This window comes from Pongo abelii, chromosome 6, assembly GCF_028885655.2.
Source record: "Pongo abelii isolate AG06213 chromosome 6, NHGRI_mPonAbe1-v2.0_pri, whole genome shotgun sequence".
NCBI lineage: Eukaryota > Metazoa > Chordata > Mammalia > Primates > Hominidae > Pongo > Pongo abelii.
Window position 1 is genome coordinate 50,316,484 of NC_071991.2, and position 26,850 is coordinate 50,343,333.

Genomic DNA, 26,850 nt, shown 5'->3' on the forward strand with positions numbered 1-26,850 from the left:
GACTGCTGCTTTTCTCATACTCTTTGCTCTTTACTATTATTTGCTATGTATCTGCCATAACTCTCAAAACCTTTAACGACCTTGAAAGTTCTCCAGTAAAACTATGTGATATTTGTATAACCTGTTCTACCTTTCTGTTTAGAAAAATGAACCATATCTGCATTATTGCACACTTATCCCTTGACATAAATGTCTTAATCAAAATAAACAAAAATACTAGCTATTATAATTGCCTATGCATTTACCTTTATTACTATCTTTACTTCTTCATCTAGCTTTCAATTTTGTCTAACGTCATTTTATTTCACCTTGCAGGACTCCCTTAAGCACTACTTGCAGAACAGTTCTACTGGTAACAAACTCCCTCAGTTTTTGCTTTTCTGGGAATGCCTTAATTTCTCCTTCACTTTTGAAGGACAGTTTTGCCAGATATAGGATTCTTGGTTGACAGCTTTTTTTGTTTGTTTGTTTGTTTTTTAGTAGTTTGAATGTATTGACCGACTGTCTTCTTTTTACCAAAGTTTCTGATGACAAATATGCTGATAATATTATTGAGGATCCTTTATATGTAACCAGCTACTTCTCCCTTGCTGCTTTCAGGATTCTTTCTTTGTCTTTGTATTTTGAAAGTTTGATTACAATGTGTCTCAGTGTGAATATTTTTTTAGTTCATCTTACTTGTAGTTTGTTGAGCTTCTTGAATGCTTTTATTTATGTCTTTATTCACTTTGGGGAAGTTTTCAGTCATTATTTTTGCAAATATTCTCTCTGTTCCTTTCTTGTTCTTATGGGACCCCTACAATGCATATATTGTTCCACTTGATGATATCCCAGAGGACCCTAGGCTCTGTTCATTTTTCTTTAATCCTTTTGTTTCTGATACTCAATAATTTTTATTGTCCTATCTTCAAGTCCTCTGATTCTTTCTTCTACCTGCTGAAATCTGCATTTGAGTCTCTCTAGTTATTTTAGTTTTTATACCTTTAAGCTTCAGAATTTCTCTTTGTTTTCTTTTTAAGTTTTGTCTTTATTAATATTTGAACTTATTCATACCTTGTTTTCTTGACTTTCCCCACATCTTCCTTCAGTTATTTGAGAATCTTTAAGACATTTTTGTTAAAGCCTTTGTCTGGTAGATTTGTCATCATGTCATTTTTAGGGACAGTTTCTGCTTCTTTTGCATGTGCCATATTTCCTGTTTCTTTGTATGCCATGTAATTTGTTGTTGAAAAGTGGGTATTTGAATCTAATAATTTATCTAATTATTGTAACCTCATAAGTTATCTAATAGCAAATCAGATTCTCCCTCTTCCTCAGGGTTTGCTTTTTAAAAAGTTTTTTATTGTTTTGCTTTGTGGGTTGTCATTGACTGTATTTGTGCCAATGATTACCTTGAGGTGTAAACTTAAAGTATTTTCAGGCCTTTCTGAGTTTGCAGTTTTCTCTAAACATGCATGATCCCTTTCCAATTTTCCCTGTATGTGTAGTTGTTTTTCAGTATCTTAGTGTTTCATGTCTGACTCCAAAAGTTGGAAAAAGAAAAATAAAGAAAGGGATGAGAGGGTACTGGTCTTTTAAATCCTGTGAAAGTCACTCTAGCTAGAGAAAGAGGGGTTTGCAACAATGGGGAAATGGCCACTCATATCTTTGTCTGTACCTCTGTGGTCAGAAGCAGCAATTAGCAATCCAAATACAGATTTTAGGTGTTTGGAGGATTTGGTCCCTATTTTCCACTTTGGTTCCTGCAAGTTGTATACATGCTGCTCCAGAAATATGCACAGCTGCCTGTCATGGGGCCTTGGGTGGGGATGGGTAGTTGTTCAAATATGCTGTCCTAGACGAAAGGGAACGGCAATCTTCATGCTGGGTCTGTTTTATTCTGTGAGGAAAAGGTTGGTTGGCTGTAAAGTGTAGGAAGGCATTTCAGTGGAATGCATTTGCAGGCTACAAAGCACATTCCTTGGCTTCTTTCCCATGCATGTGGGTACAGACAAAAGTTGTCTGGAGCTGTCTTCACCTTCTTTAAGTGGTAGTGGGAGCACTCTGTAGTAAGTGCCAGGCCTACTATTTCACATGCTGAGAATGCTCGCTTCCTGAGATAACTCACAATTTTGATTCTACCCTAATATTTACTCCCTGGACAACTTCACCTTTATCTCCCATTACGCTGCTTGTACAGAGTCTATGAAGCATCAGGCAGAAGCTACCATCTGATGCTCGTGATTTTCATTATAGAAGTCCATGCAAATGGGTTCACATCTATTTCCAATTAATTTTTCAAGCCTCCACCACCTATAGCACAACATTGGATCTCTCTTTTTCAGAGTTTTCTTCATACTGTGTCAGAACTCCCAGATGACTTGAGATCTATAAGAAATCACTTTGGTCTTCACACCCAGGACAAAAGTCCACTTCTACTTTTCACTGCTAAGTGATGCATATTTAAAATTGCAAGTAGGATTGGAAATCCTACACGGTGATATGCTCTCTAGTCCAGATGCCTGAATGAAGAGAGGACTCCCACACTTCCCAAATGCCAAGTTCAACTAAGCAGGCCTCACCTTAGGTGCTTAGAGCTCTGCTTTTTCAGCTTTTACACCCAGTCTCTTCCCAGATCCCCATCCAAGATCATGAGCTCTGCCTGGATCAGGCCTTGTTCTGGTGTCCTTCCTCTATTGGATGAAGAATTAATGGCCCCTTCTGTCATTATGGCTCTACATTCAAGCAGTAAGATTAGATTCTCAAAACCCAAAGGGCCAAACACAAAACTACTCACACACTCCGCACAAATTATTTCATTCTTGCGAATATCAAAGATGTAATCTATTAGAGGGAAGATGTACATTATTATATACATTGTATCCCCAGTATACAGTAATGGCTTAATAAATCATAGTATAAAAGCATAATGAAATATGAAGCATTTTTGGAGACTTTTTAAAAAAATATGGAAACTACTTGACATAATGTATAGTTCAAGTAGATTATAAAATAGCATGATGACAATATTAGTAAAATTTGAATGTAGAATGTGACATATACAGTTAATACAAGGGAGAGTGGTGGAATAATGAATGATTTATTATCATCTCTTTCAAAAGTCCTTTAATATTACTGTGATGCTGTCTTTTCTACTAAAAATCAGTTACCTAGTACTTGATCTAGCTACTCAACCCATTTTTTTCTTTCTACTGCCTGTTCTCTGGAGCGAGTGAGCTTCCCAGGCTGCCTTGTCCTTTTCCAGTTTCTTCTGCTCTGACTTCTACCCTCACCATGTAAGTGTTGGCATATTTTCAATTGTCTCCAGGTGCCAACACCACCACCTTTTTGGTAAAGATTTTCTTGGATCTTACTTACCTTGACCTTTATATAAACTTAATGCCACAGAGTAATCCTAACTTCTTTGATTTTTCTTCATGTATTGTAATTGTAAATATCCAACCATAGAGAAAATTTGAAAGAATAGTACAATGCCCTACAACCAGATTCAAAACTTGTTTCTTTTTGATCATTTGCTTTCTACCCACCCTGTGTGTCTGTTATTGTTGTGATCACTTTTGCTGAACTATTTGAAAGTAAGTTACAGACATTAAAATATCTCATTCCTAGATACTCCTTCATGCAACTCCCCCAAAGTAGGGCATTCGCCCACTTAGCTGTATTATCACATTTAAGAAAACTAATAGTTCTCCAATATTATGTAATATTCAGTATACTGTCATGCACTGTTCAATGACGAGGATATGTTCTGAGAAATATGTCACTAAGGGGTTACATTACTGTGTAAACATTATAGAGTATTCTTACAGAAACCTAGATGGTATAGCCCACTACACGTCTAGGGTATACAGTATAGCCTATTGCTTCTAGGCTACAAACCTGTACAGATCTTATCATACTGAATACTGTAGGCAATTGTTACATAATGGTAAGCATTTGTGTATCTAAACATAGAAAAGGTACAGTAAAAATATGGTAATGTAATCTTACAGGACCACCATCATATGAGCAGTCCATTGCTGACTGAAATGTCATTATGTGGTGTGTGACTATCTAACAATTCATTCAGTTATCCAAGAATGTCATTTGTTATTGTGTTTTTAATCAGGGTCTAATCAAAGTTGATATATTTTACTTGGATATAAAGTCTCATTTTCCTTTTTGTTTTTTTCTTCTGTTGATTTTATTTGTTTGTTTTATCTGGTAGACATAGAGGAGGATCTAGCTGAAACTATAGTACCATATTAAATGATACAATGGACTAAATATGAAAAGTTACCTAAAAACTGTCTGTTAGTATTTTAAATTAGGAAATATTAAATAGTACAAAGAAAAATAATGCCAATGAGTGGTAAACTAACCTGGAATTAATAAGGGTATTTTGATTGCTGTAGAATGAACTACTTGAAAAGAAATAAAACTTGAAATAAATAGTGATCTGCAGATGTTACTAAAACATCTTTCAAATTGGTGGAGTCCATTAGGGACATTTTGGCACTTTTGACTTTCTAACATAACACATCTGAAATGAACCACTTTTACCAATTTGACCATTTTCACTTGTTGCTTTACTCAACTGCTGATGTTTTCCTACTACTTGCTCACTGACATCTTTGGTAAGTATACCCTGATACTCAATGCTAACCTTTCAGCAGATACAATAAGTAGAAAACTTCATTGACTTTTTGTTGTTATCAGAGAACATTACCTAAACATTTATCTGCCTATTGTGGTTACTCCTAGGTATTGCATATAATCAGTTAAATAAATGCCGTCACCAAACTATGGATAGGCAGTTTGGTCAGAGTGACAGACTCAGCAGATTGAGCACCTCTACTACTTAACAGCTATGTGACTTTAGGCAAGTTGTTTAAACTCTCCTTGCCTTGGCATCCTGGTTGTAGTGAAGATTCTATAAAATGAATGAAGAGTTTGACATAGTAGCTGGCATGTAGTCAACTCTCTTTCTTTATATCTAAGTCTCCATACCTTTTTTTCTCATGACGTTTTCATTTTCTGATGAGCCTAGGCCAGTTATTTTGTAAAATGTTCCAACTTCTAGATTTGTCTCGTTGTTTTCTTGTGGTGTTATTTGTTCTTGTATATATTTCTGGTAAATTAGAAATTATGTCTAGAAGCTTGATTAGGTTTGGTTAAACATTGTGGGTAAGAATTCCTCATGCTGATGTTACTTATGTATAGTGAGTTACATCAGGAGCTCCATCACCTCAGGTTGTTGCACTATTCATTATGCTAACTTTCATCATTTGATTAAGATGGTGGCCACAAGATCTCTCCATTGTAATGATAAATTTCACCATTTGCAGTTAGTAAGAAAGCAGTCACATGATACTTTGGCATGGAAGAATCTCTCCCACTTCTACTGGTTTTAGCATCCATTGATAAAGCCTGCCTAAATCAATTACTACATTGAGGGTTGAAACATAGTGATTTTATAATTCTACCATTTCTTCTCCACTTGTTATCTCATAGTATTCTGTATAGAAGAACCTTCGTGTTTTCCCTTTTTATCTGTATTATTTTTTATTTGGAGGTGGAGAGATGGTATCAGTAGGGACTCAGGATTTTTATTTATTCAATATATTACAAACCACAACAGTCCATCTTTTTTGATGCTCATATTTTCCTGAATTTATCCTTGCAACTCTTTTTAATCTGACTCCTGGGTCCTTTGAACATGTTCCCATTAGTTTTTGAATGCTTTCTTGGTTTCCACTACAAAGGATGTCTCAGACTCACCTGTACATTCTCTGTCCCAGGTCTTGACTCAGTCATTCTCCAAAAAGTTTAGCTCATATTAGGGGGAATGGTAAAATCCAGGCACTGGCTATGTTCATGGCTACCTGGATGTCATTGCTTCTAGATCCTGTAGACGTCAGAAGTAGGAAATAAGAATTATAAATGCCAACTGATACTTCTATTACAAAGTTTTATCTTATCTTTTTGTACATGTATTTCTTCTTTATTAAAATCCTGTTTCCTAATAACATTAATATATTTGCTTATTTGCTTTAACTTGCCATATACATATAATAGTTTCAAATTTATAATACCATTTCATTTAATAGCAGTAAACCTAAATTTAGTTTAATTACCTGAGTAAAAATTGAGCCCGAGTGAAATGTAAGCTCTCTTGGCAGTTAATTTTGTTCTTAGAGTACTATGTATTATACTAAAGCTGTATAGTCAGAGTTCTGATCCAAGAGTTACTTGAAGTACATTTTTATGGGCAATTTTGTTATTAATTATATATACACACACATATATGTATACACACACACATACACATGTATGTATATATATACATATTTAAATTCATTTGTTTCTGCTTGTATTCAGTTTTAAAATGTACTTCTTTCTTTTTGATTTAATTTGATTTTTGAATACATGTAAAACATTAATATAACCTAAAGGTCACAAATAAAAGAAAAGCTACTATCAGATTACTTACAGAAGTAACCATTTTCATAAGTTTCTGGTCATTGTTTCTATGTTTCCTTTGGCAAATATAAACATATACACATATATTCTTAATTCTTATTTACTAAAAACAATTAATATCTTTGTTTTCCTTTCTTCTTACCCAAAAAGTAGGGTGCAACAAACATTGTCCTATATATATATTTTTTTCACTTAAAAGTTTGCCCTAGGAACCATGCTATGAGTTTGCAGCGACCACATTCCTCTTTAATAGATGCATCATAGCCCACTGTGTGGGGATACTATAATCCTTTATTGAAGGATTTTTGTTGCTCAAATAATGCCATAATTCATAACCACACACATATACTTTTTCATATTTTTGGAGGTTTATTTTCAGGGTAAATTCCTAGAAGTGAGATTTCTGAGTCAAAAGTCATATGTAAGTTCGTTAAATATTTCCAGATTTCCTTCTGCGGGCAACATTTACTTCCTCGCACTCCTCATTTAAGTATCAGGATACTGATGTTTCTGTGTTTTTATCCTGACTCTCTGACTTTTTTTTATTATCCACCAGGGATAATTCTTCCTTCTAGTTATATTCTTTATTCTTACTTCAATAGACTTCTGTTGAGTCTAATGCAAAGTATCAATATTTGAGAGATAAACAAGACACAGCTCCTGCTTTCAAGGAGCCCACAGTCTTAAGGAGATAATCACCTGCAAACTGATCCTGAATCATAAGGACTGCTGCACTGATTAGAGAATAAACAAGGTATTGAGGGATTCTGTGGGGGATCCAGCCTGAGGTTGTTTTGGAAGTCTTTGAAGAGGAGTAATCTTTAGCATGGTTCATATGGGAAGTGAGGAATGGCAAATAGATGAACAAGATTTATAAGTCAGGACATTGTGATAGAGACTGGGGCATTGAAGGGTGGGAGAGGTTGTGAGGCTGACACACCAGGTGTGTGTGAAGAAGCATGGTAAGACATGAGGCTGCACAGGTAGCTGGAGGGTAGTTAATGAAAGATGTTGTATGCCAATATATGGATTTGGATTTTGATATCACAAAGCAAGAAGAAAATGGGATATAATTAATGTTTAAATGAATCTATATCAGATTTGTGCAAGATGGCATGGTAAGTAGTTGCTGAAGATAAAAAGTCAAGATATAAAGATATGAAGTCAGGAAGCCCATGGGTGCATTTTGAGACAAATAAACCATTTAATTGTATATGCACAGGGCACCATAGAAGCACAAAAACAAGACACTGAACTATGAGTCTGCTCTATACCTACTACACATCTCAGATTCTTCATTTTTTATGAAGTGGTTTAAGCCACAAATCTGGGCATCATCCTTGGCACCTCCTTAGTCCCAACCTCCACATCCAATGCATCACCAAGTCCTGTTGATTTCAACTGTAAAACTGATCTCAAAATTTTTCTTTCCCATTGTCCTTGTTCTAATCATGCCTAGACTATTAGTCTCCTTTCTTCTACTCTTTCCACCCCCCGACCCATTCACGACAGCTAGAGTGAATATCTACATAAATCTGATCACCTTTCTGATCCTCTAAATGCTTACATCTTCCCACTGCAGTTTGAATAAAGTTCAAGACCTTTAACTTATCCCATAAGTACATATAATCTGGTTCCTCTCACACCTTCCAGTTCAAGTTGAGCAACGCTTCCCCTTTTATTTATTTACATTTATATTTGTATATTTTTTTGAGATGGAGTCTAGCTCTGTCACCCAGGCTGGAGTGCAGTGACATGATCTCGGGCTCACTGCAACCTCCGCCTCCCAGATTCAAGCAATTCTCCTGCCTCAGCCTCCCAAGTAGCTGGGACTACAGGCATGAGCCACCACGCCGAGCTAATTTTTGTATTTTTAGTAGAGACAGGGTTTCACCATATTGGCCAGGGTGGTCTTGAACTCCAGACCTCAAGTGATCTTCCTGCTCGGCCTCCCAAAGTGCTGGGATTACAGGCACAAGCCACTGGGCCCGGCCTTCTACTCTTCCTCTTAATTACCTCCACTGGGTTTCTTGCAGCTTCTAAAGCATGCAAAGTCAGGCACTTTTTTTCTTTTCTACCTCTTTTCTACCTCCAGGCACTTATACGTGCTGCTCTCTCTGTCTGGAGCACATTTCATCCCCCATCTCTACACACAGCTGCCTTCTCCACAGGTTCATGTCACTTCCTCAAGGAGATCTTTGCCAACGCTTGATCTGCATTCTTCTATACTTTCTCAAAACAGAATGGACTTTTCCTCTATGTCTAACAGGGATGAATTTCTCTATCACACTCAGAGTGTAAGAAATGTCACATCTGTATTATATTCTAAAGCATATACTACAGTTCAAAGTTTCCATTTACCAAGAATGAGAATTTATTTAGCCTGGAAAATGAGAGAAGGGCTCTATTCCCTTGATCTGTATTGTTAATTTGGCTGCTTCTGCTAAATGATGCTGGATTTGAGGGTTACCTTTCATCAACTACTGATCCAGAAATGGAATACAGATATGCCTCTCTATCACTGAAAGATTTGATCACCAGGGTCTTTGCTAGGATACCAAGTTTTGGCAGTTAGTATTTATGTCTCAGAATTACCACAAACCAGTTCAAATAAAGGTCTTCCTACCACAGGAAAATAACTTTAAAGAAAGACGTAGCTAGTCCAAATAGAGATGTGTTGTGATTTTAACACTAGATACTGAAAAATTGATGTGAAAAAAGAATGTAAAATATCTCATTAATGGTTTTATACTAATTACATGTTGAAATACTATTTGCAATATTGAGATTGGATAAAATTTATTATCAAAATAAATTGCGCTAATTTTTTTGTTTTAATGTGACTATTAGAAAATGTAAAACTACATATGTAACTGATATAACAGTTCTATTGTATGATGTTTTTCTAGATCTTCCAGAACAGAGGCCAGGACCCTATCCCCATTTAGTTGCTCCACTTCCAGGGCCTGGGAGCCCTAACCTACCTTACACAAAGCCTGAATGTGTTTTGAAGGGAGAGAGAGAAAAACTACCTTTATACTTTTTTCCTAATAAGTCAGCTACAGAAAAAGAAAGGCACAGGGTAATTTATTTATTAAATTATTGCTACATCATTATTCTGGCATAGTAGCCTTATCACAATCTGTTATTATATATGAATTCTTTGTTGAATGTTTGACTCAACCACTAGACTGTAAACTCCATGAAGGTAGAGATTACTTCATTTTTGTTCACTTCTATCTCTCTGACACTTGCAGAATTTTGAGTAAGGATCACAATATCTGTGGAATAAATTAATGGTGGTATAGTGAGGGAAGGTTGTCAAGAGGCAAGTCTTTGAGTTAAATTCTGAAGGATGATTCAGAGTTAGTAACATGAGGAAGAAATAATTACATTTCAGACAGAAAACAATATATAGGAAAGATGGAGCCATGACTCAACTCCCCATCCCTACCTTCCACTGCAGAATCATGATTGGCAGGGGTCAGATTGTGGATATCTTTATTTTTCCAGCAGATATTGATATTGTTCCTTATAAAAGAAAATAAGAATACTATGTTTGTGATGTTCTTGGACCATAGGCTGGGGGAAAGAGGTAGTTACATAAAAGGCAAGAGATTGTTGTGCTGTGAATTATATTTTAGGGTGAGGGTAAGAAGTACACTTTGTGGGAGGCATCTGTGCTCAGACATGGAAACCAGATCTGACTGTATTTGAAGTCTCCAGCTCTCCCTGAGGTTAACTTCTCTGAGCTTAGGAACACTTGTGTTTAATCCCTTTAAATAAGTATTAGGTTGGTGCAAAAGTAAATATGGTTTTTGACATTACTTTCAAGGGCAAGAACCACAATTACTTTTGACCCAACCTAATATCAAGGACTGGAGGGTCAGTCATTTATAAATTCTAACTGTGGTGCTCACCAAATCTGTGCAGAAGCAAAAAAATGCAGAAAAACCAACATTATCTGTTTGTTAGTAACACTATGGACACATCATATCAACCCGTGCTAAATTAATCTTAGTATTTTTAGCAGCAACACATGCATTCCTGGCTGCTACCGCACAAAATACTGACCTTTGGCTGGGTCCCAATAGCTGGCATGCTGCCTCTCCATTTCTTTATGCTTCATCCCTAGTGCGAGAGGTCTTACAGTTCTCCTGGCTGTAGCCAGCAGCATGATTCAAATTATGTGGGGTCTTCAAAAAGTTCATGAAAAATGCATATCATGGAAAAATTATGCATGAATTTCAAAAATATTTTGCACCAAAATAAACTGGTACTAACTTTTTATAACATGTATGAACAGAATCTAGTTTGATGCACTAAGAAAGATAAAACATCAGTTTGAAAAGAGCCTCTGTCAGAGCAAATGAATTCTGCTAAAATTGAAGCAAGAACAAACATCAAATTTATAGTGAAACTTGAGAGAAAGAATGGTGAAATCATCGATGCTTTATGAAGAATTTATGAGGACAATTTCCCAAAGAAATCAGCAGTTTACAGATGGATAACTTTTTTTAAGAAGGAAGAAGTCAATGTTGAAGATAAAGCCTACAGTGGCAAATTATCCACATCAATTTGTGAGAAAAAAATTAACCTTGTCTGTGCCCTAATTGAACAGGACTGACCATGAACAGCAGAAACAATAGCTAACACTATAGACATCTCAGTTGGTCCAGCTTACACAATTCTTACTAAGAAATCAGCTGCAGATAAGAGCAGAGCTTTCAGTGGAAATTTTTAAAAAGGAAATTCAAGATCCTGAAGCATCTCTTTAAAGAATGGTAAGAAATGAGGAACCATGACATTACCAGTATTATCCTGAAGACAAAACACAATCAAAGCAATGGATACCAAGAGGTGGAAGAGGTCCAGTCAAAGCAAAAGCTTCTGCTGGTCAAGAGCAAAAACTATCACAGTGGTCATGGCAATAGTTTTTTGAGATTTGCATGGCATTTTTTCTTGTTGACTTTCTGAAGGATCAAAGAATAGCATCTGCTTATTATATTTTGAGAAAGGCCAAAGCTTTAGCAGAAAAATGCCCAGAAATCTTCACCAGAGAATTCCTTTTCACTACCACAATACTCCTACTCATTCATCTCATCAAACAAGGGCAATCATGTGAGAGTTTCTATGGGAAATCATTAGGCATCCGTGCAACAGTCTTGATTTGGCTCCTTCTGACTTTTTATTTCCTTATCTGAAGAAAGATCTGAAAAAGCCACCCAGTTTTCTTCTGTTAATAGAGTAAAAAAGGTTGCACTAACATGGTTAAATCCCAGGGTCCTCTGTTCTTTAGGGATGGACTACATGGCTGGTATGATCACTTACAATATATTGAGTCTTGAACTTGATGTAGTTTATCTTAAGAAGGAAAATATATATTTTTTATTTTTATCAATTCCATTTTTCCACAAACTTTTTGCAGTCCCCCTGTAAAGTCATTGTCTGAGTCCCTCAGCCCTTAAGTCTAGTATTGTTGTGACTGATGGCTTCCTATGGCTGCTGCTATTGCTGTGCTGCCATCACCTACCACAGCCTCTGAGGAGCAATCCTCAATAGTGACATGATTCTGCATTTCTTTGGAAGTCATTCTCCTACTCAGACCTAATCCAGGATACAGGCTCTGTATTAGATTTTTATTGTTGCAGTAACAGATTACCACAAGTGTTCAGCACTTAAAACAACACAAACGTGTGAGCTCATAGTTGTGTAGGTAAATAGTTAGAGCACATGGCCTAGCTGAGTCTTTTGCCTTGAGTCTCACAAGGCTAAAATCAGGGTACTGAAAGGACTATCTGAAGGCTCTGGGGATGAATATGCAACCTCTGCCTCCTGGGCTCAAGAAATTCTCCCACCTCAACCTCTGGAGTAGCTGGACTACAGGTGCATACCACCACACCCAGATAATTTCTGTATTTTTATTAGAGATGGAGTTTAGCCATGTTCCCAGGCTGGTCTCAAACTCCTGAACTCAGGCAATCCTCCCGCCTTGGCCCCCCAATGTGCTGGGATTACAGGCATGAGCCACTATGGCCAGCCTGCTCTCTGCTTTCAAGGATATATTTGATTGTGTTAGGCCTACCTGATAATCTAGGCTCACCTTCCTATTTTAAGGTTCATAACTTTCATCACACATGTAAATTTACTTTTGCTGTGTACTGTAGCATATTCACAGGATTCAGAGACAAGAGCATGGACACTTTTGGGGGCCTTTCTGACTTCCACAGTCTCTATGTTTCCCTTTGTTCTCACTGAGTGAAGAGGTGAGGTTCCTTCTCGTAACAAAAAAGGCTACACTTGTTGTGAGCTTGCTAAGTTGGGCTACATGCTTTACATTCAGCATACCATTTAATTCTTGCAAGAATTCTAGAAATTTGATATACTTATCCTTTTATGACCCACTAGAACGTAAGGCTCCAATGGGGGGACAAATCAAAAAAAAGTCTATGTTAATAATCATACTGATAATAGATAATACAGTGGGTACCATGGAAGGAAAGCTTATGGGGGTTGGCTCAAATCCTGAGAGTCGTTTATTCTAAGTGGTTTCAGAGTGTTGCTGGGGTGAAAAGTCAGCACTTTATTTAGCTTATGATAGAAAACACATTCATAGCTAGGAAGGAAACAGCCACAGACAGTGCAGCAGAATCAGACTCAGGGTACTGGGAAAGAATGAGCTCAAGAGGAGGTAAGTTGAGGGCAAGAAAGGAGGGTTTGAGGAGTAGATTAAGGCAGTTCAGCACTGAGTCTGTGAACATAAATTGTTAGAGCCTACCCTTTACAAGGTGCCTAGTGAGTGGCAGGGGTCAATGAATACAGATAGAGGCTTAAAGGCTTAATGCTGGACACTGGAAGGGCACCGAGAACCTCATCTTCTCAGAACACTTTTTGTGGAATCCCTTAACTAGCCAAAAGAGCTGAATTACTTGCAGCTATTATAAAGCATTCCCCTGGGATGATCCTAGGGGGTGCTATAAAAATATTAAAGATAAACCAGCACTCTAAATGTTTAAAGCGAAAAAATTAAAATATAAACAACAAAACACAAATCCCTGAAAGCAGCTTCCTGAAACAGTCTGTGAAAAGGCTCTGCCTCCAATAGTACACTTAATCTACATCAGAAAGAATCTTTTCTGCATGCTATTTCCTGTTGCTTTTTTGTAATAAGAGAACTAGGTCCACTAAGATGTCCTGGTCATTGCCCCAGGTCAGGTCTCACAAGAGCCTACCACGGCTCCTGAGAGGTAGCAGAAGGCTCCTGTCTCCATGGCACGAATCTCACCTAGGTAAAAGTAACAGATGGAAACGTGAATCCTAGAATGACATGCTAAGATCTTATTTTAAGGCTTTGCAGTTAGAGAAGAAAATTAATTCTGGCTATCTTCCCAATCAGCAGAGTGATCCTCTCATTAAGATCATTAAATAAAATCTTTTCAAATAAATTGATGATGGAAGAAAGGAAGAGACTGGACTCTCTTAGTGGGGCAGGGGGAAGAAAAAAAAGAATTATGACTGTTGTGAAAATGTTTTCTTGTTTTGTGTCATTTCTTTTTTCTGAGGAACCAGCCTGGTTCAGAGAAACAAGTACCCTGTCTCTAGAAGTTTGGGTGCACCATTGCACCATAAGGTGAGCCTAGTGATCTAGGACAAGTCACATGTCTGCCTTAAACCCCTATCCTTTTCTGTAAAAATTGGCCTCTCTCTTCTCCCAACCTGTTTAGGCAGTTTGCAAACACAAACATTAGCTATATTCATCATATGGAACTGGCAAAGCTTTATATAAGACTCAGTACAGCATGAGGGCTGATAACAGCTGCCATCTGCAGAGTGACTATGCAACCAGGAATTGTTCCAAGCCAGAAGTTCTGAACGTTCTCATTTCATGGCATCCGTAGTAATAGTAATTTCTTCATAGCACATCTAGGCCAAAAGAAATACCCATCATATCCATTTATTAAGTAATTATGTCTCAACCACTTAATACATATTTATGTCCTGACAACTTGGTAGAAATTTGAAAAAATAATATGCATAAATTGAAAGAAAAGATAATACTTTTATTACATTCTTAAGTAACACAAGAGTTACTAATTGGCATGTCTGTACCTGTTGGGGGCTGTACAATGTCTGGAACCTTGGAGTCAAGATCTGACACCTCCACCCTCATTTCCGGCTCCACATTGATTTTGGGATGGTATTTGCTTTTCATCACAGCAATAGCTGAAAACCCAGTGTTGTGAAGATATACTGCCATCGAAAGGAATGCGGTGTGATCTAATGTTGATACTGAACTACCTCAAGCTAGTAGTTCACTCAATGACTGACAGATGTCAGTTATCCCCACATTTCCCTTGAAAATGTTAAATGTTCCAACAACCCTTTGCAAGTTGACTGCAGTGCCCTAGAACATATTAGTACATGGGATGGGAATCTCAGATCTAAGCACCTAAATTATATTAACTCTTTTTACCCTCACAGTAGCCCTGTGATTTATGTACTGTTCCTATCCCTATTCTCCATTTTGGAGATGACACTGAGGCACAGAGAAATTTTAAAACTTGCCCAAATTCACACAGCTATGAAACCAGAATTTGAAGCCAAGCATTTTGGCTCTAAGTCCTTACATTGCATAAGTACAGAGGTCGGGGATCAGGGACACTGGGTTCCACTTCTCAGGATTTGCGTGGCCTTGGGCAAGCTAACTGACTTATCTAGGGCTCAATGTTCTTTTCGATTAAAAGGGGATAATAACCATTGTCTTAAGGATTAAATGAGACAACACATGTGAAGATCTGAACTTAGTGCCTGGCACAAAATCTTTACTTAAAACTAGTAAAATTTCACAGAGGGGTTCATTGTGTCCTTTCCCCCAGTTTTTCCCGTAAGAACTCTGTGAGATGTAAGTTTTAAGAAGCCAAATCACAGAGCGAACTCAGAGGACTTTGCAGTAAATCTGTGATTAATTGCTCACAGCCCTAGCATCATCCCAAACCTCCTACCCACCTGGGCTTATGTAGAGAAGGGGAAGCATTGAGCTTTCAGGGGAGATGTTTCCTATCCACACATAATAACATTCTGAGGAAATTGGTAGAAAAACATCAAATATTTTGGTTGAAATGCTTTGTTTTTTTGTGACACAAAGGGAGAGTGAAAAAGCTGTTGAGTTCCCCTTATCTGACAAAATAGAAGAAATGTCACAGTGCAGTCCTAGGGACCCCCTTTTTTTATAGAATAAGAAAAAAAAAACCCCAAAAAACAAAATACAAAAAAAGCCTCCCACTTATTAAAATACGAAGACCTAAGGGAAAAAATCACCCCCTACCCCCTAACCAATTTCTTTCTGCTCCAAAATCTAAAACTGTTTTATTCACGACCTCCAAATGAATAAAAATCTGTTCTGGCGCAGCTATTCATCTCCACAGGCAGCCCAGGGTAGCATCCCACACAGCAAACTTCCATCAGAGCCTTGCACTCATTTCTGAAGCTTTTCTTACACATGAATTATAATATTCTGTTTCAATTAGCAATGGTTTCGATAGTCGTGGGCTTCTTCTCTGTGCTACACAGAATAGTTTAACAGAAGGAGCTGAACCATGAAATGAAGCATCCCATGCGTTGAGTCTCACGCGGCTCTGCCTCCCAACAGTTGTGTGGATTTGTAAAGTCTCACCTTCGTGCATCACCATCTCCTCATCTGTAATACTGGGATAAAACTATTCCCCCTCACCCCCAGTGTCATTGGGAAGATTATCTGTGATAATATATGTGAAGATGAGCTATGCAGTAGGCATTGTATTGCCATTGTCTCAAAGACATTCTGTTGATGTTTTCTCAATGCTGGAACATTGCTTTCTTCCCACCTATACTCTCTTAGGAAAATACAGGAATTCCTGGGCTTTTTTCTTCAAGAATGCTAATTTTTCCTACCTTAAGCTTTTATTTGCCTTACAAATATTTGTCTGTTTTCCCTCATATTAGTATATAAATTGGGTTTTAAACTTAAAGAGTTTGTGTGAGCTATGATCTGCACAGAATGTGTTCATTTGGCTCTTTTCTATTCCCTGGAAATGGACACTGCAGAGATCATTTAGAAATTATAAAGACATTTAGAGTTATAAGACTTACGAGGACATTTAGAAGGATAATATGAAGGATATTAATGAACATACTCAAATCACCTTTCAAAACAATTTCTTACAAAGTAAGTTTTCTCAAGCCATCTTTTCCCCCTTAGGATAAGAAACACTTGGGAAGTTTTATTGTACAGTATTTTCTCTGTTTCCTTTTCTTCTTCTCTGGGAAGCAGTAAACTCAAGCCTAAATGAGGCTCAAATAATTTTATGCTTAGAAATAGCTGGGGAAATTTTAGCTTTTGATAGCAGAGATTGATTGATAGAGGGAAAGGTGATTGGAATTTTATAAATTTCCTTTCTCTTGATAGGTTTAATTTGGGGTAGCAGTTTGGTCTAGTTTCAAGTACAGTCTTGCACCACGTAATGGCATTTGGTCAACAATGTACTACATATTACAATGTTAGTTAACATATTACCATGTTAGTCTCATAAGATTATATGACCACAGTTTTACTGTACCTTTTCTCTGTTTAGACATGTTCACAATGTCGAAACAGAGAAAATACACAAATCCTTACCATTGTGTCACATTTGCCTACAGTATTCAGTACAGTAACATGCTATGCAGGTTTGTAACCTTGGAGCGACAGGCTATAGCATATAACCTCAGTGTGTAATCAGCTCTACCATCTAGGTTTGTGTAAGTACATTCTATGATGTTCGCACAATGATGAATTTGTCTGAATGTGTCCCCATTGTTAAGCTAGGCATTGTTGTATAGAAATACAAAAGGCAGGAACCTGCAGTTATGATATTTGGCCAAGATATGGCAGTAATGGCTCACAGGTGGTGGTGGCGTGGCCTATACTTCAATAGAAATGATGTTACCAATGAAACAATAATAACAATGCTTTCAGTATTTTGGGTACCATGTTCAACAGTTCTTATGAGATTAAATCATTTAATTATTATGCAACCTTAGGAGGTAGGCATAATAATTATCTTCCTTTTACAGATGAGGACATTGGGGCTTAAAGAAATTAAAAATTTGCTGAAGATCACAGGGCTTGCCAGTTACAGGGTCAGGATGGTTCTCAACCCCTATTTCATATTAATCTTGGAGATATTTGGAAAAACAAAACAAAGTATCTGTCTAAACTTATTTTTTAAAGACTGATTCATTAGATTGAGGTGGAACCTAAGAATTTTAAAAGCTCAGTGAATAATTTGCCTAATTCTTGCTCCCCAGTCACAATTTGCCTGAGGAGCAAGAGTTAGGATCTCTAGATGACTGCTGATTTACAGCATCAACTAAACATTCTACTTATAAGATGCTACATAATTGTGATTGTTATACTATTAATCTGAACAAGAAATACCGATTTACTCTAGATGCTAATAAGAAGCTTATATTCCAAATAAATTCATCCTTTAATTTACTCTGCAAATGATTAAACACCTACCATGTTCTTGGCAATCCTGGGGCTATAGATATTTAAAAAACATTATTCTTGCTCTGAAGAATTATTTAGGCTAATGGGGATAGGTCGAAATAAGTTGAAAATATGATATACTGAAAATTTGAACAGATTTACTTTCTTTAGGTTAATAGGTTTATTGAACGCATACTTTGTGCCAATCTTGGGGAAAAAGAGATGAATGGAACCGTCACTGCCCTCAAGGAGCTCACAGTCTAGCTCAGTGTTCCCCAACCTTTTTGGCACCAGGGACGCGTTTGGTGAAAGACAGTTTTTCCACGGACAGGCAGGGGATGATCTAGGGATGATTAAAGTGCATTATTACATTTATTGTGCATATTATTTATATTATTATTACATTATAATATATAACGAAAAAACATACAGCTCACCATAATGTAGAATCAGTGGGAGCCCTGAGCTTGTTTTCTTGCAACTAGATGATCCCATCTGGGGATGATAGGAGGCAGTGACAGATCATCAGGCATTAGATTCTCACAAGGAGCATGCAACCTAGATTCCTTGCATGTGCAGTTTACAATAGGATTTGCACTCCTGTGAAAATCTAATGCTGCAACTCATCTGACAGGAGGGAGGCAGAGGTCAGGTGGTGATGCAACTGATGGGGACTAGCTATAAATACAGGTGAAGCTTAGCTCGCTCACTGCCACTCACCTCCCGCTGTGTGGCCCAGTTCCTAATAGGCCACAGATAGTACTGGTCCATGGCTTAGGGTTGGGGATCCCTGGTTTAGCTGAAAAGACTATGAATGACAGTCAAAATACCACAAGATAAATCCTGTAATAGTTATGAACAAGAGCCATGCAGCCCAGACAAGGAAATGCCTGGGGGACATGAGGAGTGTGAACCCCAAATATCTGTGATAGGTTTCAGTTAATTTAGAAAGTTTATTTTGCCAAAGTTGAGGACACGCACCTGTGACACAGCCTCAGGAGGTCCTGACAGCACGTGCCTAGGCTGGTCAGAGCACAGTTTGGTTTTATACATTTTAGGAAGACATGAGACATCAATCAACATATGCAAGATGAACATTTCCTCTGGAAAGGTGGGACAACTTGAAGCCGCAGAGGGGGCTTCCAGGTCATAGGTAGATAACAGACAAATGGTTGCATTCTTTTGAGTTTCTGAGTAGCCTCTCCAAAGGAGGCAATCAGATATGCATTTACCTCAGTGAGCAGAGGGGTAACTTTGAATAGAATGGGAGGCAGGTTTCCTCTGAGCAGTTCCCAGTTTGACTTTTCTCTTTAGCTTAGTGATTTTGGGGCCCCAGGATGTATTTTCCTTTCACAGGAGTCATAGACTTGGGTAACCATTTGCACGTGAATAAGAAGAGGAGGCAAGGCAAAGCCTGCCTCATAGAAGAAGCCCTATGGGTAGGGTCCCACAAGCACAGATCGTCCACAATTGGCCAGAGTTATTTAAGAAGTGGTGAGAAGTTCACAGTTATTGGGGCTTGGAATGGGTTGCCATTGCAAGTGGGAGAGCCCACTAAGATGCCCCTTGGCAGGAGGGGCCCAAACAGCGACCTAGAGTCAGCCCAAGGAAGCCACCCTCTTTAGTTTTTAATCCAACTGTAAGTCAGTCTGAGTGGAAAAGATGTGTGCTGATCTCTTATACACGTGGGGAAGTTTGGACTGGAATCATTCTCTCCTCCACTGGATAGTAACAACTAACATGCAATATTTATGAAAGCTGGATTATAAACATTTTGTGATTGTATCTATTTTTCAGAGCAACACTGTGAATTAGGTAATATTGTCATCTCCATTTTACAAATGTGAAAACAGGCATAGAAAGACAAGTAACCTACTCAATTTCGCATAAAGAACTAAGGCCACGATTTGAACTCAGCAGTTTGACTTCAGAGTCCACACACTTTGCCATCATTACAATTACCCCTTCGTATCCACAGGCAATTAGTTCTAGGCCCCCTGTGGATACCAAAATTCTCAGATGCTTAAGTCCTTTATATAAAATGCTGTTGTATTTTCATATAACCTATGCATATCCTCCTTTACACTTTAAGTCATCTTTATCCAATCCTTGCACACTCTCAGGCCCACTATTTCTAACCCAGCCATCCCCAAACATCCATGAGAGATGCTTGTCTGTTTGAACTTCTCAATCATGGGGCACTCACTTCCAATTTAGGCAGACTATTCCTTCATAGCTCTTCTCTACACAGATTTGCAGCTAGCCTCCCTCTGCAATGGCAATCAATCTTGTTCTTTCACTGCATGACAGTCCTTCAAGTATATGAGGACACACATCATGTCTTTCATAGATCTTATCTTCCCTTTATTTCTTAAACAGCTCCCCATGTGACAATACTTTGATACTTTTACCATTTCGGGTATCCATCACTGAACTTGTTCCAGTTTTTCTGGATCTCTCAGTTCTTAGTTGGATCCAGAATGGAACCCTGTAATGCAGCTAAACTCTATGATGGGCTCAGCACACCTTGGAAATATGGCCTTACTTTTCCCTGATACTGTATTAACCTAAGACTTATACTAACTGTATTAGACGTCATGCACCATTGTTAATTTCCACTGAATCTGTAACCAAATAAGCACGTGGCTGGCTGATAGGGAATGGCTCTCATTCAATATGGTGGTCCATGTTAGACCCTGGTTCTACTGTCTGATACACTAATTTCTACTTCATGGATTGGGGAAGCCAGACTAATTCTCTCTAAACACTCAAGCGAGGGTTCTTAAGTCACCATAACATTGCTGTCCACATTTCAGTCATTAATAAAATATTGCCCAGAACAAAAATGAAGACTGAGCCAACCATCAAAAATGTTATTTTCTTTAAAATTCTGTTCTCAAAGATAAGGGATTAAGACAAATTGTCATGCTGAGTACAGAAAACGTGTTTTCATCATGTTCTTTTTATGAATTGTGACCTCTATGATAGAAAGTGTCTGGGCAATCTTTCAAAACCATTCATTTTGATTTACACTTTCATTGAGCTACTATTTCAGTTTTTATTACCAAAAAAATAAAGGAAATATGTATCCGGCAATTGTGATATTTGGCTAACTGAATATTTATTAGAATAATTTCCAGCTCTCTTTCATTTGGACTTTTCTTATTATGGTATTGTCTACAGTAACCTTTCACATAAAGAGGGAGCATAAATTCCTAATACACTTTTGCATTTTGTTTCTTAATAAGGTTAGAGAATGATTTTTTAAAGTTTCATCAAAAATCTGTTCATTTCCTTTCATGATGAGGTATGTGAATAGAATAATTTTATCAAACTAAAATTTTCCATAAAAACTTGGGTACTGAAATATTTATTTTTCCATTGTGGATGAAGAGCTGACTTCCTAGACTATTCAAGTACCCACAGTAAAGAGAACAATGTAGTCTGCTGTACATTTCTAAACCCAGGGAGATCTTAGCCTTTTCAAGAACCATTTCATAGGAAATTATGGCAATTCAATAAGAACCATACGGCATAGCTTTCTCAAGTACATCAGAGCCTCATTATATAACCATAACCCTAATTTGAGATATGAAGGATAAATATAATAAAACATGAAGGATGCTTACCAGTTCAATTACTCCTGTTCCCCTGCTTGGTTTTTCATGTTGGATAAGTCCTATCCATGCCCAGGGCTTCTTGAGTATTCTCAAGTCTTATTCTCTAGGGGAGAACTTCTCTACTGAAGGAACTTTTTTCCCTTCTGTCTTATCCCGTTTTGTGCTGCTGTAACAGAATACCATAGTTGGGATAATTTATAATGAAGATAAATTTATTGGCTCACAGTTCTGCAGGTTTGGAAGTCCACTATCAAGGTATCAGCATCTTGTGAGGGTTTCATTGCTGTATCATTCCATGGTGAAACGGCAGAGAGAGGGCAAGAAAGACAGAGAGCAAGAGGAAGTGAACTCACTCTATGTATTAGTCCATTCTCACACTGCTAAAAAGATACTACCTGAGACTGGGTAATTTATAAAGGAAAGAGGTTTCAACTGAGCAATTTTTAACTGAGCAATTACTATGCAGTGTGATGAGCATTGCCCCAGCTGAAAGAGTGGGCACCATGGGGCATGTGGAAGAAGTGAATGGCCTAGAGGAGAGGGTAGGAGGCTCTCCCAGAGAAAGGGAAATTTAGGTCAAGAAAAGAAGGCTGGCAGGTAAAGGAGCCTCCAGGGAGGCAGGGGACCATTCTGGGCGTAGGACTGGCATGTGCAAAGGCCTGCAGCTAAGGCAATACGTGATGTGCAAGGATGGGCTGGCCAGAGGAGTTGAGGGGTAGATCCTCATGACTAAATGCCTCTTAAAGGTGTCGCCTCACAATATGGTTACAATGGCAATTAAATTTCAATATGAGTTTAGGAGGGGACAAATGTTCAAACCATAGCACCTTCTCTATCTCCCACTGCAGAGAATGCTGGAAATATCCCTTTATTGTTCTCTAGACCTTTATTGTTCTCTAGACCTTTCCCAGGAAAGAGAATGCCCAAGGGTTGCCTCTTGGTCAAGTGGTTTCAGAGAGGTTGAAGCTAGTTACTCTATGCACTAAACGTTCCAGGTCATGGAATCCTGCCGCTTTTCTAAATCATCATTTTCTGACAATGTCAATACTCCTCGCTGTGAACCTCTCAAAGGGTATAAAACTTGGAAAAAGAGTAGAGGTGGTTGACAGAAACCACATCATGGAAGGCACAGTCACCTACTGATTTCCAGTAGGAGGACAACCCTAGTCCCATTAATTTTTTTGTTTTTTTGGGAGATAGATATTCTTTGTCAAATTAAGTTCTCTTATATCCCTATCTGCTAAGAGATTTTATCATAATTTGGTTTTAGCCTCATTAATTTTTTTGCATTTATTGAAATAATTATTTATTTTTTTTCTGTTAATGTATAGAATTATGTTGATTTTCATATGGTTTGGATTTGTGTCCCCACCCAAATCTCATCTCAACTTGTAATTCGATCATATAATCCCCACATGTCTGGGGAGAGACCTGGTGGGAGGTGATTGGATCATGGGGGTGGTTTCCCCCATGCTGTTCTGCCACTGTTAGATGCAATGTTCTATACATGCCAGTTAGGTCAATTTTTAAAAATTTGTCTCTCTGATCTTGTATATTCTTACTCATTTCTTATTTTTTAATTCTATTTGCTTCTTATATTGTTTTTCATATTTAAAAATCCCCAAATCATTTTTAGAAAGTAAGTAGTGAGGATTAAATCTACCAGAGAATATGCCCTAATACCAGGATATTGTCATAAAGGAAAAAAAATAGGTGGGCTACTGGTTCAGGTACAAGCAGGTAAATATAATTCCATGGACAGTCAGAAACTGAGCCATGTATTTGGGGGAACTTAATGTAAGATGGTACCATGTCAATGAGGGAGAAGATATACTATTAATAGAAGCTCATGTGTAAAGAGCTATATATCATTCAAAATACAAGAATTAATTCCAGTAAATTATAAATATTAAAGGTCAAAATAAAGATAACAGGAAAAAAGTAGAGGAGGTTATCTTTCTGACTTCAGGTCAGACAGATATTCTTAAAAAGGACCTTAGAAATATAACTCACAATGTGAAAAATTAAGATTTTATTGCATCAAAAATGGAGATTTCTATCAAATGAAAACACCATAGACAAAATTAATAGACAGACAATGGATTGGAGGAAGATACCTGTCAAAACTAAGACTGACAAGAGATTAGAATCTAGAATATTTGAGATTTCTTCCAAATCATTCAGGAAAAATCAAAACACCAAAAGGAAAAGTAGACAAAGAATGTGTATACTCAAATCTCAGAAGTGAAAAATTAAATGGCTATTAAGTATATGAAGTGATAGTCAAACTTACTATTAATAAGATGTGAATTATGACAGTGGTGAACCACTACATTATACTCATTACATTAACAAAAGTTAATGACAAGTATTGGAAAGAATGAAAGGAAATTAACCACATGGACAAGTAGATGACAGCGAAAAATGGTACAGACAACGTGGAAAGCAATTCAAAAGTACTTTGGGAAGACAAGAATATATATTCTTATATACTATCCTGTGTCCCAGTTAAAGTTTTCAGAGGTCCATAATGGAAAGCTCATGGGGTATGATGTTCATTGCCTTATTCCTTGTGATAAAAAAATCCTAAATAATGTATAATCATAATGTGATATATGATTACTTGGGAAGGAGGAAAAAGGGAATGAAGATTGGGGATTTTAAGGAAAGAAACATGGAACAAGAATCAATCCTGTGTAAAATAAACAAGACATGGTCCTTCCATGTGTGGATGATGGCAGTTAATGTTTCATGAGTGGAGTAGTGTGATAACTTCAACTCTTTGTTTTGCAGTTCCAAAACAAAACAAACAAAACCACCCCAAAACACCCTTTGACATATATCTTTGCAGACCAGCCTGGTACATGTTAAGGAAAGCTTCACCAAATTGGGTTGTTAGATGAAAAAATACATGCATTTTAAATTTTCATACATTTTGCCAGGCAACTTCTTTATTAGCTGTTTCAAAATTTTTTCTTACATAGTCTTATTAATTTATTAATTAGGTTGAATTTATAGTGAACTAATCAAGTTCTAAAAGAAACCCATGGGGATTTATGTTCGAATTGCATTCTAATAGGGAATTGCAATTTAGCATTACATTAAATTAATAGCTTAATTTATGGGTAATTGACCTACTTTCAATCTGAGGAAATATTTTATTAGCATAAAAACTAAGAAGAAATCATAAGTGAAAACATTAAAATGTTAATGATGATTTTTCTTGGATAATGGGACTATGTGTACTTTTTTCCTCTGTCCACTTTTCTGGGTATCCAAATTTTCTTTAATATGCACACTTTACTTTTAAGTGAAAGCATTTATTTAAAAACTGAACTATATACTAATAGAGCCGGGAGGGATGGTTATTTTCAAAACTAGTTTTTTTCCTTTTTAATGGGAAGAGAGATTCAGGAGCCACATTTTAAATGTTAGAAATTATTCATCAAAGTTGCATTTAATGATTACAGAAATAAAAAAAATTGATACCATAGTTTCAGGTGAGTAAAACTACTTTCCTTGTTCATAAAGTAATGTTTTAAAACCAAATGGGTCTCATTATGTGGTGTGGTCCCTGAGGACAATGTTATCAAGGTTCTCTAATGAAGCATGGTGCAACCGTTTCTGTTTTTGGTTCTAACATATTTAATGCTCAGAAATAGCTAGAAGGCAAGAGGAGTAGATTCCAATTGGGAGATATCAGCTCATCCTGTCAGGGGGATGAACCGCAGAGTGTGGTACTTTTCCAAAAGCAAAGAAGAAGAAACTTTGGGGTTGTACTCTTTCTTAACAACAGATACAGCAGTATATCAAAAGTCCAGTTTGCAAGTTCTTTCTGAACAACTGGGAATATCTACTGAAGTCTGTGACTACCTAGAAACTGAAGATGAGGCAACTGCACATCTGTACATTTCAACTCCATCCTAATTCTATTAATTTTGAAGGGGTGGTAATAAAGAAGGAGAAAACTGGGAGTTGGCAAGGGGCACGAGAGACACAGAAAGTGAAAAAGCATGTGGACGTGTTGTAGCAACGAGCCAAGTCAAGGAACTCTGGGTGTAGCACTTCTGCATGGGATCTGTGAAGCTGGAGGGAGGTAAGTCAGCTGTATGAGTGGTTTCTCCCACTACTTGATCCAGAGTGTTCTGCAGGAAGCCATTACAGGTGAAGTTAAGGGCTGTATGATAAGCCCTTTACCTGAGATGAGCAGAATATGAAATTAGAAGGCATAAATATTGGACTTTAACAAACAAAAGTGTTAATCTTTGGACTTTAATTTCCCTCTGAAATTTGATTAAGGGAGCAGTTTTAGTAATCAAATTCAAGATATCTATCTATTTGGCATTTTATTCATTCATTTTTATTCAAAACCTCTGATATGCTCTCTGGATGTAATTTGGCATGAGAAATAAAATAGAGGACAAATTTTCAGCCTTGGGAACCAAATGACCCTGGGGTTGTCCTAATTAATTAGCTGTTCTGACCAGTTTCTGAATGTGGTGGAGGCAAATTACAATTGGCCATCAGCACCCTCACGAGGATACACAGAGACGGAGGTCAGTGCTGGAGACGGGCTTAGTGAAGGTGAAGCAGGTCTGTCCTGTAGACCTGGGCCACTCTTTTCCCATGAGGGAGCAGCCATATTCATCGGTGACCAAAAGCTTAATGGTCAAGCTCAATAGACTAAGATAAAAATGAGCTAGGCAGTGGAAGGGTAGGGGGCTGGTACTGTTCTCTCCCTTCATACGGAGGGACATCCATAAGCATTACAAGCCTGCTTCCCAGAGTAACTGATTTGATTGGTGAGTTATATAGAGGAAACACACCCAGTCTCTCTCTCCCTTCCCTCTTGGGTGAAGCTGCCCTTTGGAGCAACACTTCCCTCTGCTCTCCCACATTGTAATTCTCACTTCTTAGCAGGATCAAGAATCTACAGGAAGCTTCAGGAGCTCTGCTCTGGTCCAGCTTGTACTAAGATAGATATCTACTTAGTTTGGGTCACTTTCTTCTATCATTTCCTTGCTCTAAGCTCCCTTGGGACCCATTCTTCCGGCAGACAGCAGGGACTCTTACTTTCCTCCATGCTTTCCATTTTGGAAGTGGCTACTCCCCTCAGACCCTTTCCTACCAAGGAGTTTCCTGTTTAAAAGCCCACTTGACCACAGATATAAGTGCTCTTCTCCAACCTTGCCTCTAGTAGCCATTTCCAGGAATAAGGGAGTATTTTGTTTATTCCTTGACTTATTTTTCACTTGAGTG

At 37.6% G+C, this 26,850-nt stretch overlaps 1 long non-coding RNA gene across 1 annotated transcript in view; it reads left to right on the top strand.

Annotated features, from left to right (window-relative positions):
• The window catches only part of LOC112134320 (uncharacterized), a 427,542-nt gene that overhangs the window by 164,643 nt on the left and 236,049 nt on the right, over nt 1–26,850 (top strand). The window lies entirely within an intron of this gene.